At 45.9% G+C, this 11,859-nt stretch overlaps 1 pseudogene; it reads right to left on the bottom strand.

Annotated features, from left to right (window-relative positions):
* Positions 1-5,007: 5,007 nt before the first annotated feature.
* On the bottom strand, positions 5,008-5,534 carry LOC117719038 (large ribosomal subunit protein eL15 pseudogene; annotated as a pseudogene).
* Between the last annotated feature and the right edge of the window lie 6,325 nt (positions 5,535-11,859).

The following is an 11,859-nucleotide window of genomic DNA, read 5'->3' as shown; positions in this document are numbered from 1 at the left end:
AAGAATATATTTATTTATGTAATCTATATATAATATGATCTACATTCAAGCATATATATATGTATATATGTACACACACACACACACACACACACATATATATATATATATATATATATATATATATATATATATATATACACACACACATATACCCCTTTTGGTTCTTCATGTTTTTCTATGACATTGCTCATACAAGGTGTCAGCTAGCAACTGTTTACATCATCACCTGCCACCATTACCTGCCACCAGGTGCAGGTGATGCAGCAGGTGGCATATAAAAAGGACTGCTTACTACCCCAGCACATTCTCTCTCTCTCTCTCTCTGTCTCTGTCTCTGTCTCTCTCTCTCTCTTCCTCTTCCTCTTCCTCCTCCTCCTCCTCTGTCCCCGCTCTCCTGCCCTCATGGCTCTGCCCCCATCTGTCTGCCTCTACCCCTTCTCCAGTCCCTCACTCCCTTCCTTTCCCACATAAACTCCTTACACCAGGTCTGTCTTCATATCCTTTGTTTGGGGTTTTGTTTTGGTGTTGGGAATTGAGCCACCACTCTACTGACCTATATTTGTTTAATGACTGTCAAGCACTAAAAAAAACCTAAAGCATGGCAGTATCCAAGTGCAGGATTCAGGGAAGGACCCTGCAGTGTCCCAGCTTTCTAACACCCAGCCTGCCACGTGCTGCTTTCTTGGAAGCCTTTGAGCAACACAGATGGTCAAGGAATCTTAGTGGTAGGATGTCTCTCAAATGCAGTATGAGCTGTGTTTAACTTTCCATTCTCCAAATGAGCAGATAGCTGAAGGGTGTGTTCAGCTGTTGTGTTGACTTGTGTGTCTGGGGAAACAGCCTGGGGCAGAGAACTTCACTGTGTGAACCTTGTCCTCCAACAATCCCCGAAGGCCCCTCAGCACTGTGCCATTACTAGGGTATCCATTAGAATGCTCTTCTCTTCCTTTTGATAAGGACTTCACTAGGACAGTGGTTTTTAACCTGTGGGTTGTGACCCCTTTAAGTGGCGAATGATTTGTTACAGTTAATATTTAATATGGAGGCACCCAAACTGGCTTTTTGTTACGACTAGGCTAGGCCTGAGGTCACGAGCAGCGGCATGTTCTCACTGCTGCCATTGCTCCGGCAGCCAGAGACACTGGCCCTGCCACCCACAAGATGCCAGCGTGGGAGATGGCTCTACCAATCTTCCACGCTGTCTCCACAATGTTTGGCTGAGCCCAGACCATCTCGCCATCCACACAGTACCCGATAGAAATGAGACTCTAATGCATAAAGATTATCCAATAGCTTTATATGTTTGGTAATGCTCAAATAACAAGATGCCCACACACTTAGAAGTGTTAACCAATTAACTAACCTAGATATAAGTTGTTACCCAGGACTGCTCTCATACATGCGTGGCCATCCAGGGCTCCTACATCTCTTCCTTTTTAGCTCCTCCTCTTCCTCTCCTCTTCCTCTCCCTCCTCCCACATTAGCTCCTCCCAAATTACTGAGTTCATTGTAAGTTTTTCGGGGAAAATATCCTGCTACAATGGTTCATAACTGTGTTAAAATTACAGTTATGAACTAGCAATGAAAATAATTTTATGGTTGAAGGTCACTGCAACATGAAGAACTGTGTTAAAGGGTCTCAGCATTAGGAAGACTGAAAACCACAGCTGTAGGGCAAAACAAACACCACTCCTCCTACTCCACCCACTCCTACCCACCCCCACTCCCCACCCCACCCTCTCTACTCACATCAAGTCCCCAGAACCTAGCACTGGTCTCTTGGCCTGTTCTGGGACTGGCTTCAGTCCAGCACAGCAGTGTGTGTCACAGTCTGTGAGAAACCAGTTGTGTACAAAAGCCAGGGTTTGGGATCTGGATGTGAGCGTCTCACAGATTATAGAGCTGTACAGTCATCCGGGGCAGCTCAGCGACAGACAGCTCAGGGTGCCTGAGGCACTGGGTTCAAATCCTAGCCAGGACAATAACTGCCCACTGAGGAATCTCCCCAGCCCAGATCTGTCATTTCTGAGGTCACAATCATTCTCTTCCCAGTGCTGGGAGAATCTAAAGCTTCATGCTTACTGGACAAACATCCCACCACTGAGCCACATTTCCCCAGCCCAGGCCGAATCGTATCTGCAATGTCCTCCTCTTGGAAACACACCAACAGGATGCTTACAAGTTTGGGAGCATGCTCTCTGCTCACTAGCTCTTCCCTTGGTAAGGTTAGTTAATATTTGGTAGACCAATATCACAAGGTTGTTCAGTGTAAACTGAGGGTGTCACCACAGTGTCATTCAGACACATTTGACACCATTTGTCACAAGTGAGCCAGGTGGCATCTCATTTCACAACTTCTAATGTGTGAGGTACACATGAAACACAGAAGCAGACAACGTGGCTAATGCCCACCATTCTGCTTCTTCGGTGGTTAAGGGTTCCATACCTGACAGGAGGCAATTCCTCAGTGTGGCTCCCTGTGGTACCTTCAAGGGTCCCAGTCACTGCCATGTATCTATGGTGTGGCTAACCTCACTGCAGGCGGGGTCTCTCCTTCCCTCTCAGGTCGCTGTCTCCCAGGAGTATAGTCAGAGTGAAGGATTCACACCAGTCTCCTGGTGTCCACAGTGGCACCAGACATTCAGAGATGTCGGAGCAGGCATCTGTGCTGTGTGAAGGGCAAGTCTGCAGCATTCCTTCCTTTCGACTCCAAGAGCATCCATGGAACCCTGGCCTGGGCTCTCTGCACAACTACCCCCAGACAGACATGGCACAGCTATAGGTCCCTTTGAGATGCTGTAGGATAGTTTAGGATGAGGCAGGAAAGCCTTTTTATCCCTTGGTGTCCAAGAAACTAGATATGAGCCTTTGATGGATGGAGGACACTATGCCTCTGAGGAGAAGGAGCTATCTGAATAGAGATAGCATAGCCAAGGGGCAAAACACCATCTTCTCATGAGAACATTGGAGCCTCAAGTCTTTGAAAATCTTCTGAACTTTTGGTTATCTATACCAATGGAAACCTTTCTTTAAAAAATGGTTTGTATGTGTGTATGTGGTATATATGCATGTGTGTTCACATGTGTGTCCAGGTGGGCATGCACACATGTACACATATACATAGAGCTCAGGGATTGACGTTGGGGGTCTCCCTGGATTCCTCTTCATCTTATATATTGAAGCAAGGCTTCTCACTTGAATTCAAAGCTTGCCGATTTGGCTAGTCTAAGTAGCCATCTTGCTCCTAGGATCCTGTTTGTACCTCCCAGGACTGGGATACCCAGTCAGTGTTCACATGGATGCTAAGGGCCCAAACTTTGGTCCTCACACTTGGATGCGAAGTGCTTTACCCAGGGAGCCATCTATTTATTTTTCTTTTGTTTGTTAAGAAGGTGTGCTGGCTAGTTTTAATATCAACTTGAAACAGCAGGGTAGATTCATTTAGGAAGAGAAAAACTCAAATGAGGAAATGATCCTTGCCAGATTGGCCTTTGGGCAAGCCTGGGCATTTTCTTGACTGATGGTTGGTATGGGTGGACCCATCTTATGGAGGACAGTACCACCCCAGGGCGGGCAGTCCTGGGTTCTATAAGAATCATGCTGAGCAAACTATGAGGAGAAAGCCAGTAAGCAGCGTTCTTCTGTTGCCTCTGCATCAGCTCCTGCCTCCAGGTTGATGCCTTGAGTCCCTAATCTGACTTCCTGGGATGATGGACTACAAGCCGCAAGAGGAAACAAACCCTTTTCTCCCCAAGCTGCTTCTGGTCATGATGTTTTTATCACAGCAATAGAAACCCTAACTAAGACACTCAGTTTGAGGGGCACTCACTGAATGGTTGATTGGATACGTGAGTGAATGAATAACTTGGACACACAGTACAGACAAGAACCAAACAGAGGCTGGGAATGTGACTGCAGAGCTTGGGAGGTCGAGGCAGGAATGCCGGGAGTTCAGGGCCAGTCATTTTGTACATCAAGTACCAAGCCAGCCTGAGCTGTATGAAACCCAGTCTCAAAATGAAATAAAATTTACTTTTAAATTAAATAAACTTTAAAAAAACAAGTTAAACAATAAGGAACAAAAATCTTCTAATTTTAAAAAAAGCTTTTCCTTGTTCTCATCCTGTCTTTCTTATTTGAATACTGTGACATGGAAATATAATGATTGCAATACAGCAGCCATATTTGGACAGTGAGTGCATTGGTTTTCTAGGCTGCTGTAGCAAATGGTCACAGGCTCGATGGCTTGGAAGAAAACTTTGGTCTCTCACTGTTCCAAAGGTCAGAAGTCTGAGCCCTAGGGGCCAGCAGGACTGGTTCCCTGGAGACTCTGAGGGAGAATCCTTTACAGAGCTGGCTCCTGGCCTCTGGTAGCTGGCAGCCATCAAGGCCTTTCCTGGTTTGCAGACACATCAATCTCCTCTGTCAACACATCTCTCTTCCTGTTTCTCCATCTGCCCACTTTTGGTGCTGGAGATCAGATCCAGGGCATGCAAAGCACACACTCTACCGTGAGCTGCTACCCTTCACACTATTCAACCCAGGGTATCCTTGAACACACGATCCTCCTGCCTCTACTTACTGGCATTACATTGCTATGTCTAGCTTTGGTTGGTTGGTTGATTTTGTTGTTGTTGCTGCTGCTAGGATTTTATTTTGGGCTAGCATGTATTCCTTGTATGCATTAGTGTGTTCTTTATGATATTTTAGTACACGCCTACAGTGCTGCACACTGATCTGAGTTTTGATTGCCTTTAGACACCTCTTCCCTCTTATTTTTTGACTGTCCTAAATTGTTTATGGGATATGCATTTTACAAATATCACGTGTAGAGCCGGGCGTGGTGGCGCACGCCTTTAATCCCAGCACTTGGGAGGCAGAGGCAGGCGGATTTCTAAGTTCGAGGCCAGCCTGGTCTACAGAGTGAGTTCCAGGACGGCCCGGACTACACAGAGAAACCCTGTCTCGAAAAACCAAAAAAAAAAAAAAAAAAAATCACGTGTATTAGCGGTAACGGTGGAGCTGGAGAGTACTGCGCCTTCTCCAGGCTGCACGGTGAGAACCACCAATAGTGTGGAACTTGTGTATCTTTCGGCCAGCAGATGTCAGCCCACGCAGCTCTCTGTGCTTGGGGACTGGTTTGGTGATCCACTGGGTGTCAGGATTTCTTCTGATAGCTCTATGGAATGGATCAATGATGATAGCCTCAAAAAAATTATATGTGGAATCCTCACCAACCCAGTAGGAATTCGGGGCTCTCAAAGCCCCACAATGGTGCCCAGCTCTCTCCTCAGCAACAGACTGAAGGCGTCGGGCAAATTTCAGCTGGTTAACACCACGGTGGACACGAATGCTGTAAATGACATAACCTTGGTTAACCTTGTCTTTGTGCTTTATCAGGCCGGGTGGGGCGGGGAGCCCTGTGCAGCGCAGAGCTGGCGGTATCGCCAACAGGGGACCCTCAGAAGAAAGCGCATCACGTCGGACTGCTTCTCCCTCCATAGCTCCTGGATGTATTTGTATGCACCCATCTCTGCTCACCTGAGGGCTGCTGCCAGAGGAAAGGTCTTCTTTCACCTTATTTTTAAGTGAATACAGCTTTATGGTTTGATTGTCTTCACAGCAAAAGCAGTTAGAACTGGATCTCTGGCTTTCCTAATCTCCTCCAAGTTCAAATGCTCACCACTCTCTCTTTCCTGTTTCTTAAGAATTTTTAAGATGCCAGGCAGTGGTGGCGCACGCCTTTAATCCCAGCACTTGGGAGGCAGAGGCAGGCGGATTTCTGAGTTCGAGGCCAGCCTGGTCTACAGAGTGAGTTCCAGGACAGCCAGGGCTACACAGAGAAACCCTGTCTAGAAAAACAAACAAACAAACAAAAAACCAACAACAACAAAAAAAAGAATTTTTAAGATACATTCTTAACTGAACTAGAATTATATCACTTCCCCTTCCTTCCCTCCCTCCAGCCCCTCCCAGCTACCCTCCTTGGACCACGTTTCATGCCTCCCCTCAGGTGAATAGCCTCTTTTTCTTTATTATTGTTACATACATATGGTTGTGTGTATGTGAAAGACCAATTATATATAAATACAGCTAGTGGAGTCTGTTTTTGTTGGTGTGTATATGATTTCAGGGCTGATCAATTTGCATAGGACACCAATCCCTAGGGAAGGCTAATTTCTGTCTCCTAGTAATTGTTAGTTGCTCTTTGTCTGGGGCTGGGGATCCTTGATTGTCTCCTTTCACGTTAACGTGCCCACTGATCTGGCCATTGTTCTGGCCTTCTTTATGCAGCCATTTCTAGACCTCCTGTTTGCAGCAGATTGCCTGATTTTCTGGTCTACTGCATCTACTGCCTGCATCAGCCCCATCTTCTGCAATGTCCCCCAAGGCACCGATGCAGCTGCTCTGATGTAGATAGTCCACTGGGGCTGGGCCCCCATGATCTGTTGATCATTGAGTCCAGTTGTGGTTTTCTGTGGTGATCTCCATTTGCTGGGAAGAGAGGCTTCTCTGACGAGGGTTGGTAACTACACTTATCTGGGAAAGAAGGCTCAGATACTTTTTTTTTGGTCTTTTGTTACAGGGTCTCACCATGTAGCCCTTGACTGATCTGGAATTTGCTATGTAGACAAACCTAGCCTTGAACTCAGAGATTTGCTTGCCTCTGCCTCCAGTGCTCTGAGATTAAAGGTGTGAGCCACAGAGCCCAACATTAAAGTCTCTTAATGGGCAGGATTCCCTTAGATCTGCAGTTAGGCTCAACATACTTAGAACACTGAACGTCCCTCTTTGTACATTTAGTCTGTTTCCAGAAGCTGGGCTTAGTCTGTGCAGCATAGCTGGTCCACTTCCCGGTAAAAGCAAGCTGAAGCCGGTCCACTTCCCAGAATAAGCAAGCTGTCCTGGGCACACAAAGACTTTTGCTCTTGTATTGTTTTTCTTTGTGGGCTTGCTGTATTTCCTGCACGAAGTCTAGCGGCTTTTTAGAAATGCCCATGTCAAAAAAAAAAAAAAAAATAAATGAATAAATAAATAAATAAATAATAAATTTTAAAAAAATAAATAAAAATAAAAAAGAAAAAAGAAATGCCCGTGTCGTTTGCAGGAACGCTCTGCACAGAACAAGCACCTCTCTTTAAGGATGCTGAAGTTGGTGCTCCACACTTGATGGCTTCCTGTGGAGGTGTGGGAGGGGAGCCACTGAGTTCTGCTTACAGGGCAGGCCGCTGAGAGTTTGACCATGCTCCTGTGAGGATGTAGATCTCACAAATAGGACTTGGTTTTTTGTTTGTTTTGTTTGTTTGTTTTTAAACCTTTCTTTTGGAGGGGAGGTCACAAGGGTGGGGACGGACATGGAAGGACTGGGAAGTGAGTGTGATGGGGGTACATGATGTAAAATTCCCAAAGGCTCAATAAAAATATTATGTTGAAAAAAAAATGTTTTAAGTTGTAGTGCTGGGAATTGAACCCAGGTCTCTGTGTGTATGTACTCCATATTAGTTATTTTACTGTCATTGTAACAGAATGCCTGACAGAAACACCTTAAAGGGAAGACATTTATTTTTACTTACTTATTCATTTATTCATTTGTTTACAGTGGTGTATATATGGCAAGTGTGTGGGTACGCACACTGCAGTTGGCATTTTCAGGAGTCGGTTCTCTCACTGTTTACGTGGGTTCTGGAGATCTGACGTGGGTCATCAAGTCTGCTCAGTGAGCTCCTGACCCACTAGGCTGTGTCCTCCCCAGAGGGTTTAGTCTTGGCTTGTGGTTTTGGAGGTTTTGGTTTATTGCAGCAGAGAAGACCATGGGTCTGACTTTCAGCATCAAAAGTGGAGCCGGCTCTTGGGGAGAGGGGGCTCTGTCCTCTTTTATTTTATTATTTTTATTCTTGAAATTTGGGGTGTGGTCGGCTCTAAACCTAGGTTCTTGTACCTTCTAGGAAAGTGCAGCACTACTGAGTGTAATCCCAATCCTCCCTTGTCTCTGCTTCTCTCTCTCTCTCTCTCTCTCTCTCTCTTTCTCTCTCTCTCTCTCTCTTTCTCTCTCTCTCTCCTCTCTCTGCAGTGCTAGGGGTCGAACCTAGGGTTTCATGCCCATGAGGCAATCATTCTGTTACTAAGCTGTATTGTTGCACCCATTTCATGACCCCCAATAGACCACCCAGGAGCCGACACTGATGCAATTGCACTAGGGTCTCTTTGTGTCAAGCTCCAGGTTGGGCTTACTCTCGCTGATGCAGGACAGGATGGTGAAGCAGCCCCAAGCCCTCAGTGGAACAGGGTTTATAGGAAATGGTGAACAAGCAAGGAGGTTTCCAGCCTGGCAGGCATCTAATTGAATGACTATTGTAAGCTGACAGGTGCGTGTTCTGAAACAAAACCATAAACAATCACAAAGGATCTGAAAGTACGTCTGAGGCAATCAGACTAATCTTTGATTAGCAGTTGTTAGGAAGTAGCTGGGGAGTGGCTCTGGGGTACAGGCCAAGGACAAGCTGTGGGGTCCTTCCTAGAACTTGGGTGAAGCTTCAGTTCAGCTGCAGGTCAAATTCTCAGACTCTTTTTCTTTTAAGATGAAGGCGGGTCCCAAGATGAAGTAGGTTTGGCTCCTCCATATCTTCCAGCCCCTCCTGCCCCTTTATCCAGGCCACACCCCCAGCCCACAATGCTGTCCTTACTACCCACATTAGGATAGGTTTTCCTCATTGGTTAATCTCCTCTCACAGAAAGAAACACCAACAAGTTGACCTCATGAGTCTCCTAGGTGATTCTAAATCCAGTCGAGTTGACTGAAGACTAACCTTCAAATACAGATGTAAAAACTGTCCACACATATGAGGGAGATTGTCCTGCGGCATCTGAGAGTTGTTGACTGATTTCTGACCTAAGGAATTCGTCTCTGGTGTCTTTAAACCCAGCTTAAGATTTTCCAGATTTAGGCATGAAGTTTAGGTACAAAGGACAATGTTCTTAAAAATGGCTTGGGGCTGGAAAGGCAGCTGGTTAGAGCGCCGCATGCTTTTCTAGAGGACCTGTGTTTGATTCCTAGCACCCACACAACAGCTTACAACCAAATGTAACTCTAGTTGAAGGGCATTTAACAACCTCTTCTGGCCTCTGTAGGCATTGCATGAATACACGTACATGCAGACAAATCACTCATCTACATGAAATAAAAATAAATAATAAATTGTAAAAAATAGCTGACTCATCAAAAATTAGATTAGAGGGTCAGGGACATAGCTCAGTGGTAAAGCATTTGCCTCCCATGGGTAAGGCTATAGGTAGGATTCTCAGCCCTGCAATTCATCCCACTGGTTAGACCATTATATCCTGTGCCTTGATTTTTTTGGCTCAAGGAGTTGTCTACAATTCCACAAGCATTATACTAACTCATTCTTGAATTCTTTGGTAGTATGTGATGTGTGTGTTTGAGTGTGCATGTGTATGGGTGTGTGTGCTCTCAGGGACACATTCCTATCAGTGGGCATTCATGGCATTGACAATTTCTTTTCCTTTTTATCTTTTCTTTTCCCTATGAGGTATTCTGCAGTAGACACCCTTCATAACTTGTCCTGAGGTCTCCGTGCTTTCATATGGAATGGCAGGATTCCCGGAATGCTATTACTAAAAGACTATGAACCTTGAAAACATTCTGCTAAACTGGGTGCAGTGGCTCAAGCCTCTAAGTCAAGCACTTAGGAGGAGAAGGCAGATAGATCAGCAATTCGTGACCAGCCTCAGCTACATGAGATTGTGTTGCAGGAAAAAAAAAAAAACCTCCCTTTCCACTGACTGCCACCATTCCTCTGCAAAATAAAGCACGCTAAGTGAAATAAACCATCTAGAAAGCAACACGCTGTGTGACTCCACTCACACAGTATCCAGTAGAGGCAAACACGAGACCCAAAGGGCTGGGCAGTGGCTCACAGGTAGAGGGCCCATGTGGCATCTGTGAAGCTGTGGGTTGTCACCACCTAAAAGGGGGTGGGGCTGGACAGTAGCAGTTCAGAACACTGGTTCTTGCAGCAGATTCAAGTTCAGTTCCCAGCAACCACGTGGTGGCTCACAACCATCCCCAACTGCAGTTCCAGTGGATTTTGTGCCCTCGTCTGACCTCTGCGGGCATCAGGTGCACACTCGTACAAACTGGCAAAACACTCAGCCACATAAAGTGAAATATAGACTTCTAAGATAAATACATATTTTGAAACCTCATTGAGGAACACACAGTGGTCTGGTGGTTGTTACATCTGGAGCAGCACCAGTGAGTGGGTTAAAGAAATGAGGAATGGCCAGGCGGTGGTGAAACAAGCCTTTAATTCTAGCAGATCAAAGGGAGGTGGAGGCAGGTGGATCTCTGAGTTCGAGGCCAGCCTGATCTACAGAGTGAGTTCCAGGACAGCCAGAGACACACAGAGAAACCCTATCTCGAAAAAACCAACCAACCAACCAACCAACCAACCAACCAACCAACCAACCAACAACCAACAAAATAAAACAAAACAAAACAAAACAAAAAGACAAGACAAAGGGGACAAATGCCTGCTATTGGTAGAGAGTGTTGTGGAAGAAGCATGTTCTAAAATCCATTGTGCTGATGGTGATGGTTGCCCAACTCTGCATACATTAAAAACCACTGGATTCTGCACCATAAGCTGGTAAAGGCGATAGAATGCCAGGCTGAAGTCTGGGCTTGGGGGCTGAGCTCTGTGCAGAACAGTTGGTCAGGAGCAAGAGTCTGTTCTGCAGCCCAACAACCTGCACGTGACACTTGAGTAATTTTCCCACCCTCCCTCTCATCTTTCTTCCTTTGTATCTCTCAGGCAGAGTCTTAAGAGTCTTACTACACGTAGCCCAGGCTGGCCATGTGCTTTTATCTCAGTCTTCAGAGTAATGAGGTTGCAGGGCTCCTTATAAAGTTTGGCTTCTGGTGCAGCTGTTTAGAAAGCTCCTTCGGGAGTAGAACACATCACAGTGAAGGTGGATGTAGGGTCTTACTGATTAGGGACATCGAGTTCCTTGGGGCAAATTTGATCTTCTCCACCAGGACATCTAATTTCTCATCATTTTGTGCACCACTTGACAAATGATTACAAAGCACAACCAACAGCAACCAGCAAACAGCAGCCAGCAGCCAGAAGTAGCAGAAGGAGGACAAGGAGAAGGAAGAGCCACCATGCTCCTGTCAGGGCTCTAGTTTTTTGTTTGTTTGTTTGTTTGTTTGTTTGTTTTTCGAGACAGGGTTTCTCTGTGTAGTCCTGGCTGTCCTGGAACTCACTCTGTAAACCAGGCCGGCCTCAAACTCAGAAATCTGCCTGCCTCTGCCTCCCAAGTGCTGGGATTAAAGGCATGCACCACCACTGCCTGGCAAAAACTTTTTTTTTCCCCATGAGACTCCCTGAGAGTCACACGGGGATTCAAACCTGGAAAGCCGGTCATGTCAGCCCTCTCGTGGCGGGCGCCAAAGCCGTGCGCCACCGCAGGCTCGCTAGCACTTTTTATACCCTCTCAAGAGTCCCCAGAATTTCAAATGTCATACATTTGCATAAACTATCTGCAGCTGGCAAAATCACATCCCTGCTAGAGCATGAGGCAAATCACAGTCAGCTGCTGTGGACAGTCTGAAGCAGCCCCATATCCCACACTTGGAATTAAAATGAAAACTATTCCTATAACACTTCTGTGTGTTTAAAGAAACCAAATTCATGCTATACATCATTACATCACTCAAGAGGTTGAGGCAAGGAGATTACCTTGAGTAGGAGACCAATCTAGTTACACAGTGAATTCCAGACCAGTCTGGGCTATAGAATCAGATCCTGTCTCAAAACAATCAAACACACCCCC

This window comes from Arvicanthis niloticus, chromosome 13, assembly GCF_011762505.2.
Source record: "Arvicanthis niloticus isolate mArvNil1 chromosome 13, mArvNil1.pat.X, whole genome shotgun sequence".
Lineage (NCBI taxonomy): Eukaryota > Metazoa > Chordata > Mammalia > Rodentia > Muridae > Arvicanthis > Arvicanthis niloticus.
Note: the sequence above shows the minus strand (reverse complement) of the source record. Positions and strands in the feature narration are given on the sequence as shown.